Below are 15616 nucleotides of genomic sequence, written 5' to 3'. Positions count from 1 at the left end.
CCATTACTGGTAGGAACTCGACGGCATCGAGGGCTGCGTCAACCACAACATTCTCGCGTGAGTACAGCTCGGAGTAGTGCTCAACCCAGCGCTCCATCTGTTTGGCTTTGTCAGTGATGACTTCACCAGATTTGGATTTCAGAGGTGCCATCTTGTTCTGGGGGCGTCCTAATACCTTCTTCATACCCTTGTACATTCCTCTGAGATTACCAAAGTCGGCACAGGTCTGAATGCTGCTGCATAACTGGAGCCAGTGGTTGTTGGCACAGCGCCTGGCTGTCTGCTGTACTGTCCTTCTGGCCTCTCTAAGCGCTTGCTGGGTACTCGGGCTTGGTGAGCGTTTGTACTCCAGGAGTGCATCGCGCTTCTTTTCAATGACTGGAATCATCTCATCAGAGTTAGCTTCGAACCAGTCGTTCGTGTTTCTAGCTCTTCTTCCAAACACCGACAAGGCCGTGTTGTAAACTGTATCCCTCAGATGTTGCCATTTGGATGTCACATCGACGCCCCCAGGGCCGCTGCGCAGATTTTCCTGGAGGGTCTCTCTGAACTTTTCAGCTTTCTCCGAGTTTGTGGTCTTTCTGGCGTCAATGCGGTGCCTTCCAGCAGGTTTAGAGCAGTACAGCTTCTTGGGTCTCAGCTTGAGCTTGGAGCAAACTAGCGAGTGATCTGTATCACAGTCAGCACTATGATAGCTGCGTGTCAACAGATGTCTGCAAGAGAGACCTGAGAGAGGTAGACATCGAGCTGGACAACTGGGAAGATCTAGCAGACGACCGCAGCAGATGGAGGCAGGGGTTACACAAGGGCCTTCAGAAGGGCGAGTTGAAGATCAGACAGCTAGCAGAGAAGCGAGCGCACAGAAAGCACAATAAGGACTTGCCAGACACCCACTACATCTGCAAGAGATGCAGCAAGGACTGTCACTCTCGTATGGGTCTTTATAGTCACAACAGACGCTGTAAATGAAGTCCTCAATTGAAACTTTAAAGGGCGCGATCCATAGTCTATGCAGACTGAAGGATGCCTATTACTACTACTACTGCTATACTACTACTGCTATATATATATATAGTGTACATTAATACAATGTGAGTTGGTAGATACTGATACAGATACACTCCCTCTCAGGGGTGTCCTCTTTTTTGAAAGGTCAAATATGGTAACCCTAACCCTGGTGGCAGCGGGAAGAGTCATGTAGGGAGGCTGCCACATGACTGGTGCACATACACATGCACACACCTGCATCCTTATTAACCACTCATCCCTGCCCATATTCTTAACCTCTGACCTCACTTCCACTATTGTTTTTCATTTATTGTCCCTAGAACTAAATTGTAGCCTAGACTTCGTGCAGTTATGGGCAGACCTAGACCTGCCTGCCCTCGCAGTACAAATACTACACAAACTTGCTACATATCCAGAGTAACCTGATCCTATGCACAGGGGCATAAGTCCTATAGAAAAAACAGTATTTTGTGGCCATCACATAGTACCTTAGTGTCATCCATCCATTCTCTAGTTTTGATACTGGAGTCCAGGCCCAAGATTCTTGCTGAAAGCTATCTACACATTCTTGCAACCAATATTCAGATCTTGTACAGAATTCCTAATTTTTAATTGACAGAAGGCCCAGTCAGATTCCTATTTTACAATACATCCATATAGACTGATATGAGGAGGGACTGTGAAGCACGCGTGTGTGCGTCACCTTGTTCAGGGCACAGGGACTCCAGCATGGACCAGTAGGCTGCCTCCTTCTACCTGCTTCAGGCACAAGGGTTCTGGCACAATGCAGAACATGTCCCCTTTCTCCTTGCTCGGAGACTCTGGCAACTATGCAGCAGTGTCTATTTGAGACATAGGGCTTCTAGCGGCGTGGGAAGGCTGAGGCCTGTTCCTTGTTCGTGAAACAGGAGCTCTGACAGCTGAGGCTCCTCTGGGGGCACAGCCCCTGGTGGAGGAGCAAATGCTGAGGCTTCTCCCCACACAGAGCACAAGCGGCTGGGGGTGCTAAGATTAACTCTCAGCTCCTGGCCCAGGGGTAAGGTTACCAGCCTTCCAGGGTTGGTCTGGAGTTTTCTGCACCCGGCATCAATCTCGAGGTGACTACAGAGAGCAATCTGGGAGATTTACTAGGATATTTTAAGAAAATGACATTACCTTATGTTAGGGGGGAAAAGCTCCTGGAATAGCTTCGGTCTGCATTGGTAACACTGAAGCTGGGGGGGGGGGGGGGAGCTGTGCCCAACCCATCTCCTCACTCAGGGCACAGACACTTAAAGCGGGGGCAGGGATGGCGAGCTGTGCCCATCGCCTCACTCTGGGCACAGAGGCAGCGGTGCAGGGTGGAACCGTGGCCACATCCTTGCTCAGGGCAGAAGGCTCTGGAAGGGAAGCTGTACCCATGTGCTCTCATCGGGGGCTCAGGCCCCCTGCTTTTGCCGGACACATGGAGCTGGCAAGGGAACTGGGCCTGCCCAGGGCACGTTACCAACCCTCCAGGACTGTCCTGGAACCTCCGAACATTACGGCGGACTCTTTAATTAAAGCCTGCGTCGGACGATGCAACAGGGAACCGAAGTTGGCAGCCGCTGGCACTGACGGGGCGCAGAGCGGAGCACCCCGCTCCCGCCTAGGGCTCGCGAGTTCTGGCGGGCTCCGAGGCGCCCGGGTAGCTCGGAGCTGAGCTCAGCAGGCCCCGCCGAGTGGGTGAGGGGCGGAGCGGCTCTGACGGCGGAAGGAGGCGGGAGCGGCTCCTACCCGCTGCGGGATCCGAGCGGCCGATCTGGCCACCTCAGCCCAGGCGCGTCGGGCTTTACCGCGTCCGTTGCATCCGCCGCGCCGGCGCCCGGTCTCCCTCCAGCCAAGGCAGCGCGGAGCTGCCCCGCTCCCGCCTCCCCAACACTGACGCAGTCTGTGCCGCACCAGTTCCTAACATGGCGGCGGCGAGGCAGTGAGGCGCGCGGGCAGCGAGCCGGGCCGCAGGCGGGTAAGTGTTGGGGCGCTGCGAGCAGCCTGTCCCGCCGAGCCGGCGTGGGGCCGGGCTCCTGCACCCCAAAGGGCGGGAGTTTCCCTGACGCGGGGGAGGGGACGCTCCGGCACGGGAGGGGGCCCGGCCCCTGGCTGGGCCGCGGGGGCTTTGGTCGGCCGGAGAGGAGACGGGGGCAGCCCGCCTGTGCCCGGGCCGGGAGGGGAGGCAGCCGAGGGCAGAGGCGGAGGGATGTGCGGCGTTGAGTGGCAGGTAGGGGCCGAGCCGTAAAGCGGAGGGGAGGGAAGCGAAGCGGGGCGGGCGGCGTTGCGGGGCCCGAGCGGGGCGGGCTGAGTGGTGATTGCGGGGAAGCCGTTTTCCTTTCAGGGCAGCGCCTGCTGCTGGCCGCGCGTTCGGGCCCTGGACAGAACTCCTGAGTGACTCTGCCAGCTGCTGGGACGCAGGGGGTGTGTCCCCGGCCGGCCCCGGCGTTTGAATGAACCCTCCCTTCTCCCCAGCACCAAAATCAACGGACTCCCTGCTTGCCACATGGCCTCCTGCCCTCCGCAGGCCTCCGAAATGAGAGTTGCTTTGAAGTGCGCTCCGTGGCTGGAGGGAGGGTCCCCTCTCCTCTGTCGTTTAGTTTGAAGGGCTCTCTCAACCCCAGGCATAGACGTTCCTTGTAAATAGCGAGGAGGTCAGTTCCAGGCTGGCTTTGGTGGCTAGCACTGATGAACTGAATGCAGGAAGTATTCTGCCTGCCTGCCTGGGTTTAGCAGAGCTTTGGGGGCGCATGAAGGAAGGAGATTTCAGCAAGTGAGGTAATGATGTTTGGCTCCTTTTAATGGACACAACTAAAACTCCCATCACAAGGGTAAGTACGGCCTTGAAATCATTGCCGGTGAAGGAGTTGCCTCCCATAAATATAGTGGACTTATTAAAGTATCTTTGGTAATTGAAACCCTGAAGCCCTTTAAGTTCTGGTTATCACCTCTGTTTGTGTGCATGGGAGTACAAGCCAGGTTCTTTTTAGATTGTTAGGCTATGTCTACACTAGAGTGATCTGTTGACAGAAGTTACTATCAGAGGAGATCTTCTGAGGAAACTTCTGGCTACAGCGTGCATCCACACAAAAGCAGATCAAAAAAGTGATCCACTCTGTCTACATAATCTGGCCACACAGCCCAGCCACTCTCTCATCAGAATGGACCTTGGAACCTCAACAGACAGGGTTGTGTGGCCAATAGTTCCTTCCAGGAGACCCAGCCAGGCGTGCCCTTAAAAGGACTACCCCCCAGCCCACATTCCCTGCCTGTGCTGAGGCTTGCCTACATCATTGAGGGAGAGTATAGCTTCTGCAGGGCTCATACGCTTTCTGTGACAGAGTTGGTGCTGTCCAGATAGCCATGGTGCCAGAGCAGCCCCATGGCTTGTACCAAGCTGCTGCCCATGCTTCCCCCTTCTTGCCACAGGGTTTCCGGGGCTCCCTGCAGCTTTAAGAATGGCTAGAGGCACAAAGCGTAGAGCTGTGACTGTGGTGGACAGGGCCTCCCCCCAGCTAGATGGCCTGTGCTGTGGAGGACTGTTCTGTCAACAGAAGGACCCCCAAGAGCGTCCACACTTGTTTTGTCATTCTGCCTCATGGCAGAAGTCTGTCCACAAAAGTGCCAAGTTCTGTTGACAGACCACGTTTGTATTGTGGATGCTCCGGGTGAGTTTTATTGATAGAAGGCCAGTTTTGGTGACAAAACTGTTGTAGACATAGCCATAGACTTTAACGCCAGAAGGGATGTGAAGATCAGCTCTTTTGGCTTCCTGCACATTGAAGGCAACAAAATATGACCCACTAGTTTCTTTTAATTTTAAATCCACTTTGTTTGCTTTCTGTTATCTCTAAAGGAGGCCACATACTTAAGCTCTCTGGAAAAGTGACTGATTTGTTTGTTTTTGTTTGGTGCTTTGCATAATGTGGTCTTGGGGCTTGTCTGGTCTTAAATCAGTACAGTGCTGCACCTCTGTGTCTGTAGTAGTTAGTGAAGACACTACCTATGTTGGTGGCAAAGAGGCTCTCCTTGGCATAGGTGTTCCATGTCCCTCGGAGGCAGTAGTCACATCAGTGGGAGGAGACATCCTCTCAACATAGTGCTATTTACAGAGAGAATTTGGGCAACACAACTACATTATTCAGGGTTGTGGGTTTTGTATCAAAATAAATTCATAGGTAGACAAGAGTGATAACTGAGCTTGAATCTCAAGCATTCTTTTTGAAGCATTACCCTGTTTTAACTTTAACTTACTTTAAATTGTTTTGAATTAGTTTTATTTACTAGTTATTTGTTCTTTCAGCACTTGCAAAATGTACCCAGTAAGAGAGAGCTGTGTGAGGAGCAGCAGCATGATAATGCCCTGTTGGGGGACCCTGCTGTTTACTTATCTGTTGGTGAAAGGTGCTAATTTCCTACCATTGTGCCATCTATCTGCTGATTTTTAGGTTTCTCTTTTTTTCCCTTGTAGTCCCAGAGCCTACTGGCTTGAAATTGTCCTGGCTGGAGTTTCTAAAAGATTTGCCTGCCAAATTCCTTTTAAAAAAATCTCCCCCAAAGCTTGCTTTTCCATTCAGATTTCAAAAGTAGAAGCTGCAAAGCAAAATGACAGGGTTCTTGGCCCAGCCTTGATAATCCCAAAGTTACGAATAGCAGATGAGAGTGATCAGTTCACTCTGCTGCTGGGTTTTTCTTTGGCAAGCCATTGGCAGCAACACATGCACGGAAGTTATCTGAAAACAAAAGAACCATAGGGGACAGAAACATTATTTTTAATGCATATCTACATTCTGCACCCTCCAGGCTGTTCCCAAGTGACATGGCTATACTGTACTGACTTACCCCTTGATGTACATATCTGCAGGTCAGTGAAAGAATTTTTCTACTAGATTTAACAACTGCTTCTTTGAGAGCTGGATTACCTGTATTAAAGGGAGAATTTCTGCCTTTGTCGTAGGAAGTGTCTACACTGTCTATAGACATCCTCTGTATAAAGGCCTTTTTGTAGTATTAATCTTTCTGCAGATAACTCTTTTGACATGTACACAAACTGACCCACCCACCACCATGGGTCTATACCATGAGTGGAGCATGAAACAAGTATTTATTCCTAAATTCATATATATGGGTTCATGTTCATAATTACTTATGTATAATCACTTATATTTTAAATGGAATTTTCCCTCCTATACTAGAGGGAGGCTGTGAGGGGTGAAGCCCCTGACCAGTTCAGGGACAGCACTTAGGTTGGAATCCCAGCATTCCTTTGGGGAGGGTTTAAAAGGGGTTGAAGGAGAGATGGGCTGGCCTTTTTCAATAGTATTTTCCTGGACATGCTGCGTGTGGCGGGAAATCTTTTGTGTTGGTCTTTGGTTAGTAGATTAATCCTTTGACTGTTTGATATCTGGTAAATTTTTTTCAAACCCTGTGCGTGACAAAGTGAGTGAAAATAATGATAGCAAAGATATGTGCAAATGGGAGAGAAAAAAGTAATGAAATATATTTACAAGTAAGAGACATAGGGTTGATTGAAAGAGATTATTGGAAGAGAAGTGAGAGAGAACTCAGTAAGAAAGGGCTATCAGTTCAAAGAAGAGAGAAAGAAAAGAGGAAACAGCATTAAAAGCAAGGTAGAAGAAGAATAAGATACAGCATGGTCTATATTAGGACAGGAGAATGAAATGAAGGAAAGTAAGGTATAGGAAAAATAGACTTGTCTTTTGTATTGTAAAAAATTACGTAGAAAATAGATAAGTGTATTATCTAAGTACACAAAGTATGAAACTTTTTTCATTTAAACTTGTGGTTCTTAAACTTTTGTATTTGGTGATCCCTCTCACAGCATAAGATTCTAGGTATGACCCTCCCCTTAGAAATTAAAGACATTTTTTTTATTTAGTGCAATTCTAAATGCTGGAGGCGAAATGAGATTTGGAATGGAGGTTGACAGCTTGCAACCCTTATTTAAAGTTTTGTGGGCATAGCTTTGTTAGAGAGGTTAATGTAGGTGTTTTGCATCCTAATTAGTTCATTTATTCCTTGGGTGAACTGTATTTAGATTGTCATTATGATTGGGACTTCTGATTTTTGGTTTAACTAATAAACACTGATAAAATTATCTTGATTTAAAAAAAATATTGTTTATCTAGTTAACACTGGAAATTGTTGCTTGTGTCTAAGCGCTTATCTACATGGAGCAGCAATATAGCCGACGGGAGTGTGGCAGGGCAGTTTGCCCCTTTAGGGACTGTAGAGGTAGGAAGCGGTGTGCTCTGATCTATGGAAGAGCCTTGCAGGTAGGTGATGAGAAACGGATGATACAGCTAAGTAGTAGCTAACAATGAGCTCTGACTCCTAGTTCTAGGAAAGGCAGCTCCAGAAGAAACAAAAGTTTTTGCTGGACAGCAACAGAAGGCTGCAACAAGGCAGGTGGGCTTTGTGGTTCCCCTGAGGATAAGGAACAGTTGTGACCCTTAAGCCACAGGGGCCACAGGACCCTGCAGCACAATTGAGATTAGAACTATCACTTATGCTAGCGTTCTGTGTTTGTATGAGTGAAGAGTAAAAGGGTCTGCTCAGAAGGCAGAAATCTGGTTTGCATATGGCTGATTTTGTCCCTCGAGCTAGTGGACAGATGCAAACTGACAAGCTTACGGGGAAATTTCTAAGGTAGACTAATGTGCTGTGCATTTAATTCATCTGTGTCAACCTTCCTGGTGTGCATTAAATGTTAGAAACATTTCCATTTTAAAGCATAGCAGGCAATGCTATAGATCAGGGGTCAGCAACTCGTGGCACGCAAGCTGATTTTCATCAGCACATGAGGCGAGAGCTCAGCGCCCCCCCACCCCCTTGCAGCTGACAGCTTGCTCAAAGACATGCAGCCTATGTATTAGCAAACGACCAGGTAATGCTACCGACCATGACCTAAATGGTAAAGATCTTCATCTTAATTTATTTATTAATAAAGCTGTTGTAAGTAGGTTAGGACAGTTACTATTACTATTACTTCTACGTGGCACTGCCCTTCTGGAAGAGGCATGAACAAGAGCAAAAATTGAAATGAGACATGGATTTACACATCTCATGTCTCATTTGCATACTCTTGCACAATCTCCCTTCTGGAAGAGCCTTTTCCGGAAGCAAAAACAGCTGTGTAGACTGGGTTCTCTTGGGGGAAAAACACCCTTTCTGGAAGAACCCTTATTCCTCAAAGTTCTGTGTAGATGTGGCTTTTGTGACTTTTAAAAAGTATCGCTGGCTCTTGAACCTTACCTAGAGGTCAAAAGGTCAACTTTCAGTACACTGCCTTGGAAAGGTTGCCGATTCCTGCTATAGAGTACTTATCACAGTGTAGAAAACTGTATAGTATATTACTCATTACGATATATACAGAGAGAAACCAAAAACCTGCTATTTTTAAACGTTACATAAAACTAAAAATTGTTAAAAAGAAATCCTGAAAAATATAATGAATAAACCCCCTCAAAAAGAAGCTTATTCTGTTTTGTTCTTAATTTCTATACAAGAGCTTTGTTTCAAATTCTCTTCTCATTTATTCACCCTTTCAGTAGCATTCACAGTAACTCAAGGGAAGAAATTACCCTCTTATTTCAGGCCTTTAAAAAAATAGTGTGGGGCAGAAAAGGCTATTCCTAAAGAGTACCATAAGACTAGCATCATTCTTTGAAAATGCTGCTCTCATCCTTTACTCTTGTGTTGTATAATCTCATCCTTCAGAGCTTTTGTCATTAGAGTGCTTCTTGCTTTTTTACTAGTTTTCTGTACCTAATAACTGCTATACTCTTTTCTCTGGTATGGCTCTACCATTCTCATGCTGCAACTTGAACTACTAGTGGTCCATTCCCTGATTTCATGGTTGAATTTTGCACATCATGCAATCCTGATCTTCCAAAAGAAAGCTGAAGCTCTCCTTCTCAACATATGCTCTCCAATTTTGTATTGCAAGTAACAGACAAAAGATATGAATTTATGTATCATTGCTATCCAATATATTTAGTATATATTTGTGTAGTCAGTTACTTAAAAAATGCAGTAACCAAAAATCACCCTTATGAAAGTAGAATTCCAAAGTAATTTATATGAGTTTTCAGCTGTTAATATTAAAGACACTTAACTAAACTTTATTACAAAAAAAAAACTATGTATGTAATCATATAATTGAAGACTGCTTCTTAATATATATGTGCGGGGAAGCCAAATTAAGGCTGCTTAGGCTTTGCAGTCTAAACATTCTTTTAATAATGGGGAGGTTTAATTAAAATGAAAATTTCTAATTTGATGATAATTCTGAGTGCTAAACCAAATTCAGTTATGTGGAACCATCTTGAGTTATCAGAATGTAAACATTTAAATCCATAGTACCGTCCTCACTGCTTAACAGGGAAACGGGCAGCAGTAGTAAGTTTCCATCTGCCATGCACCCAGTAGAAAAGAGCATGCACCTTTTGGCAGTAGGTTTCACATCTGTTTGCTGACAGAACAGAAACGTTGGGGCCCCTTCCATTTTCTGGAGGGGAGTGTGTCCTGTTGGTTACAGGCCCTTCTGCTCTCTTTCCACCAATACTGCACTCTCTTTCTCTCTCCAATCTTCATCTGACAGCGCACATACACACAGAGTCTCTGTCTCTCTCTCCTGCCCCACTCCTTCGGACCTCTTTATTCTCCTGACCCTTTTGCATTTCAACAGTTCAGGTTCCTAAATAACAGTTCAAGTTCCTACATCTCTGAAGCAGCAGTAGTCTACGTGTTCAGTTTTGCATCACAATATCCGTGGCTGCCAGGAAAAGATGTATGCACGCACCTGATATGCTGGCTTGCATACGTGGTCTATGAAAACAGAACTTCAGACAACAGGGCTGACAATCTTTAGCATACCTCCATGAAACAGGCAGTCAGTCTCGGGAACAGCAGAAAACACATCACTATCATAAGGGTGAATACTGTATAAAATTTCAAGAGCCTTCCCCAAGGCATGGAGAAACCAGATCTTTTCTGTGTTAAAAGTTTGTACATTTTTTTAAGGCAGAGGAAAATGCATTGTTTTACTCGGTTTGTTCTGAGAACTTTGTGAGCCACTTTTCCTGAAAACAAAAAAATTCTACCTGAGGTAGGTACCCAACATGGAAAAGGTAGCCTCAAGAACCAATTAAAATGTCTTGCAGTGGAAACTGTTAGGCAGTCTTAGCTGTAGGTATTGCCACCAGTCCCAGTTATTCAAGAAGGCTTTGAAATCTTGGCAGTTGATTTTTTTTTTTTTTAAATTGAACTCTGCAAATGCACTGTCAATTTGGTGTTGCGTACTTTGATTTCTTTCTTAAAGAGACCTTAAGGGGTTCTCCCTTGAGCTCTAAAGCCTGGCAGGGAGTTGAGTTCCAGAGCCCGCTTTCCAGCCTGAAAGTCTCTATTCACTGCTATAACATGAGTGTGCAGACCTGGGCTCAGAGATGCACTTCTGCAGCATTGTATGGTTTTTGTTTAGTTTTTTTAAGGTGTAGAAGTATCTAAAGATTTGTGAGACTGTTGGTAAACATAGTAAAGAGTTTCTTTTGCCGCTGAGAAGTAGAACTGACGTGAATCCCTGTATGGGCTTTATTATAGATTTAATGCATGAGACTAGTGGTTACTGAATTATATGTCACAATATTTTTATGACTAAGAAACCTTTTTGGTGTCTAAGGAAAAGAACTGTCATTCTCATCCATTATTTTGTGTAGAAGACGTAATTTTTTTAAAAAGTAAGGCATATTGCTTTTGGGGAGTGTGGGGGGAGCAGAAGGAATGACATGCCTCCTCTTTCTTTTTGGTGCTGTACTGTCTCACAGGATCATACATGATTACATTTTATGTTTTGTTATTACAAAAATGTGTATGAGACAAGAAACTGTAGTTGTCTTTCAACTCCCAACAACTGTTAAATTGTCTTAGATATTTCTTTACATATGGGATACTTTTGTCCGAAGGATACTGTTTTGTTTGCTTCAAGAAGTTAGTGAGCCAGTGCAGCTTGTATTACAAAGCAAGCAGTTTTTCTAAAGATAATTTAAGTTTTCCTTTGTTAAATCATCTTGAAGATAAAAATACTTCAAGGCCTTATGTTTTATTTCTTCAATCACTTCTAGTGGCTTGTAAGTAAACTTGTTTAATTTTTAAAAATTAAGTGAGTTTGTTCTTCTGTAGCATGCACGGATCAAGAGGTTATTTATGATTTATACGCATTCATTTTGTCACAGTGGAGGCAAGTTGGGCTTCCTTATTATTTTTTTTCAATTCAGATTCTCTGCAAGACTGATGCAGGACCGCAGTGACTCCAGTTTACATGCCTTCATGTGGGAAGGCAGCTGCACAGTCGCTGGCCTCCACAACAGGGCAAAAAGTTTAAGAATTTCTCCTTAGAAACTGCTGGGAGAATGAGATTAATCAAATTTCAGTAACTGGAATCTGTTGATCTCCTTTGTAGGGCAACCTAAGAATGCGAGATGCTGAATCTACATTCTTGCTGGTCCCTTGAGAGTGTGCATATGTGGACTAGTCCGTCCTACCATTTAATGTATCTTCAATGGATGTACTGGGGGAGTCTGGGTGGAGTAAAAATCAATTACTTTTTAAAAATTAAAATAAGATTTTATTATGTAAATCAAAATACTAAATTTCTCATTAAAATAATAGTTACATCTCATAACAAATATCCTACACATACACGTACAGTCTCATAAAATAAGTTAATGATTCTAGTCTGTCCAGCCTTACTAGGTGCTCTTGCTTCTTGAAAGTTCTGGGCTTTCAATTTCTGTTTCTCAGCAGACTAAAATGTAGCACATGCAAAGAAAGACACACAAGCTGGATGGGATTTTTTTTTCCTGTGTTTATGTGGTAGTTGATCTTGGCATAAAAGGAACAGGGGATAGGACTGGAAAGAAAAAAGGAAGGCATTATTCAGCACACACACACACACAACTATATTCCCATATGCTTTTGCCACAGAAAAACTGTCATGGCTTTTGGGCATAAGAGAGACCCTAACTGGGAATACGTTGAAAATTTTTTTTCCTTGAGTGGAAAAGGAAAATCTGTCAAGTATAAGCAGTGCAAGAAGATGCTGCAGGGCCTGGCTGCAAGGATGAAACATCGTAAGGAAAATTGCTCATTGGGAGAAAATGATATGGATGAAGATGTGGGTATGGCTGGGCCAAGTGGATTAACTGGTTAATAACTTAAATAATTCACTTTGCAATGCATCATTCTTGAAGTGTGATTTGACAAGTAAATTTCCAAGAAACTTGCCATGTTGGGTGTTGCTAAGAGAAAAAAAAAGGTGTAGCTTAGCTAATCCTTATGCTTTGTTTAATTAGTTCGCTAGGTTTAGAATTAATCATTAAGTATCCGATACAGAAAGCTGTAGTAAATCAAATATAAAGTTGCCAGTTGCCACTGAGTGTCATTTTCTTATGTTATATTACATAATACATGCCCTTATTTTTGAATATCCTGGTCACAGATCATAATGGTGATGTCATACATCTATTCCCCTTTTTACCTCAGCATAACTCAGCTTTTTCAAGGGAACTGCTTTCTATACTTATTTTCTGAAAAAACAGAAGTGACTGAGAGTTCAACAGGGCTTTCCCCAAAGTGAAGTGCACTCTAAATACAGTCATCTTAGCTTTCTTGATAATTTGATTTAAATAATTTCTTTTATTTTTTGGTGATTTAACCACCTTGGCGAGTTACTGTCAGCTTAATAATTATGAGAGAAAACTTAACTCTACCTTTAGGTGACGTATTTTGAGGAATTTTCTTGGTCAGAATCTTTACAAAAACTCAAGCTAGTGTGTAAGGGATAGTGTGCTATGCTCAAGTAGGATATTTAAAATATCTAAATACAGAAATATTTAGATTAATAGATTTAGATTGATAACTTAAGTGTTCAAATGTTTAAAGTTGGAAATATTCCTCTAACATTCAAATATGTTTTAGTTGTTTACAGTGTTGAAAATGTTTCATGGCTTTTTTTTTTTTAAGGTCAAGGAATTGAAAGTAAAGGTTCCATAAAACAAGCTTTTAACCTTAACTCCAACTTATTGTCCATCAAAATATGTCTAAGGATATATTGTGCTCAATATGACAATAACTTCTTTCAGTTACTGTCTAATGAATAGTCTAATATCGTTTGTGCACATGCTGGTTGCAATCTATCCTTCACAGAAAAGAATACGTCTTCATTTCAGTCACTGTGTTATAGAGGAGAGCCAGGAGAGGGATTGATAGGGTCCATGAGAAAGGGTATTAGGTAGGACATTACTGAGTAATTTAAAAAAGGTAGGCAGGGGTTCAAGGAGAGGAAGGATAAAGAGATTTGAAAGCAAAGTGCACGGGGCAGGAAGTGGATGCTGGTGGTATGAAATGAGGGAACAATTAGTGCTTATTCCAGTGAACTGTTTCATATCCATCAGCCCCAGGACTGGGAGGTTTCTGAGCAGTCAAATATCCTGAATAAAAGACAGGTATATCTAGCAATCCAAAACACTAAAGAAAAACAAGTTTGGATATTAAGAAATGAACAAAAATGTATTCAATTTACCCACAACAATAATAATGTACACTGTAAACTTACACTGTATTGGTTGTAGTTATTTGTATGTACTTTCACTGTTCTGTACTTAAAGAAAACATAACTAAGTTATGGTTAAAGTGCTGATTGTTTGAGAGTTCCAGATGATAGAATGCCAGTTAAGACAAAGTTTACTGTATTGAAAATTAATACGCTAAAAGATAAAGATACTGCATGATGGTCAGCATAAAGAAAGAGATGTTCTGTTTTTAAAAGAAACCAATCAGATTGATTTGGCTGGTTATAATTAGAGCAATTCTTGAGTACTACTGTGATAGGCATCTTAAAAATGTCAGTATTGGCAATGATTTGGTGGCTCATGATCAAATATGTTTACATTTTGACCCTTAGTTTTTGACACAGCACAAGTTCCATCTGACATTTCTGCAATGGCCTTTCCCTATCTTACACAATTCCAAAGAATTTAACTAGCAAAATAGTAAAGGTTTACCAGTGTCACTTTTTTCAGTCAGATTTGTAAAATATAATGAATGCATCTTACAATGGTCATGTGAGTAGCCTATCACTTACATGATTGGTAAATCTCTCTACTGCATTCACAACTGCCCAGCTCTAAGTTGAGCTGAGTGAAACTTTTCAGATAAATAATTCAGTGTCCAAAAATATGGTTTAATTAAACATAAAACTACTGGTGAATTTTGAACAGAGTTTGGGCAGGGAAAGGGGAGGAAGGATAGGTAGAGACCTGCAATCTGCAGGTATCTGCCTTATAGTGGTTGAGGATGTAGAGGTCCACAACTCATTTTTGTAGATAGGGAGGCAGATACAAATTTTGAATATAGAATCCTGAAAATTTGCAGATATCTGCTTTATATCCACAGTTATCAGCATCCGTTGATGTGGATGCAGAGATCTGTGGCTAATGTTTACAGAGATGTATGTGAATACAAATTACGTTATCCACGCAGGCCTCTGAGGATGGACTTGTGGGCCATTTGCTAAATGGCAGAGGAGGTGGCAGCAGATGCTCAAGTGTCGGTGCTTCATCATCTCTGATTTAGGGATTATTTTGCATTAATAGCAACACATAAATTTTCATAATGACAATGAATGGTCGTGGTGGGAAAAGAGAGTGAGAATCATTCTACAGGCTGGAAGTTAGCGCAATCACCTAGGTTGTGGGAGATCCAAGTTCACGTCCTTGGTCCAATAGCTGTAATTATTTAGATGCAGTGGAATAGCTTCAACAGGAACAACTGAGATTAGCCTGTTCCAGGACTGTCCCATAGCCCATTCCTGTGGTGCGGAAGACATAAGTGGAAATCATCTCTCCATAGAAGACAAATGGGAAATGGAATTTTGGTTTCCCACATCCCAGATGACTGTTCTAACCAATAAGCATAATGGTTATAAGGCAGGCACTACTTCCTCCAGCTGCTTTGTGGATCTGGCCTTTTAAAAATGTTCCAAGTAGACTTTATTTGCTGAAGTGTTATTTTGATTTGGTTTGAGTTCTTATGTATCTTTTTTTCAAAGCCATTTCAATCCAAACCTAGTTTTTCTTCCAAACAAATATTTTTATCTGCCAACAAACTGAAAAATCACTTATATATGCTCAGGTCTACTGCTTAGAAATTACAACATCCACAGACTGAAATATCTCTTTATCAGTATAAACTATGCATAACTATTACAAGGCAGGCACCATCTACCTTTTAAACTTTGTAAGCAACTGCTGCAAAATGTATAAACAAGTATCTATGATGTTTCCCTTTCTTCTGTAAATAGTGAACAGTCACCTAGGATCCAAGTGTGTCACATGCAGCATTTTATTAGGCCTTGTTTGTTCTGAAGTTTAAAACCTCACTAAACCTTGCATGTCTTCCAATTTAATCTCGACTTGTTTTAATTCCCACTTCCCACTTGTGCTTTAATATTAATTTAATACTGTCTGTGTAGATCTGTGTCGTTTGACTTCTGTTCCCTGAATAGTCCTGCAAAAATATTCTG

General features: G+C 43.0%; 1 protein-coding gene across 2 annotated transcripts in view; it reads left to right on the top strand.

Moving 5' to 3' along the window:
* Nucleotides 1-2715: 2715 nt before the first annotated feature.
* PPIG (peptidylprolyl isomerase G) overlaps nt 2716-15616 on the top strand; it is a 47892-nt gene continuing 34991 nt past the window's right edge. Inside the window, exons 1-2 of one of the 2 annotated variants that reach the window (XM_075002011.1) lie at nt 2716-2992; nt 5818-5878. The gene's annotated coding sequence lies outside the window, so the exon portion shown is untranslated. The remainder of the gene's footprint in view (nt 2993-5817; nt 5879-15616) is intronic. The other variant, XM_075002010.1, reaches the window with a different exon arrangement.

Source organism: Carettochelys insculpta, chromosome 8 (genome assembly GCF_033958435.1).
Source record: "Carettochelys insculpta isolate YL-2023 chromosome 8, ASM3395843v1, whole genome shotgun sequence".
NCBI lineage: Eukaryota > Metazoa > Chordata > Testudines > Carettochelyidae > Carettochelys > Carettochelys insculpta.
Note: the sequence above shows the minus strand (reverse complement) of the source record. Positions and strands in the feature narration are given on the sequence as shown.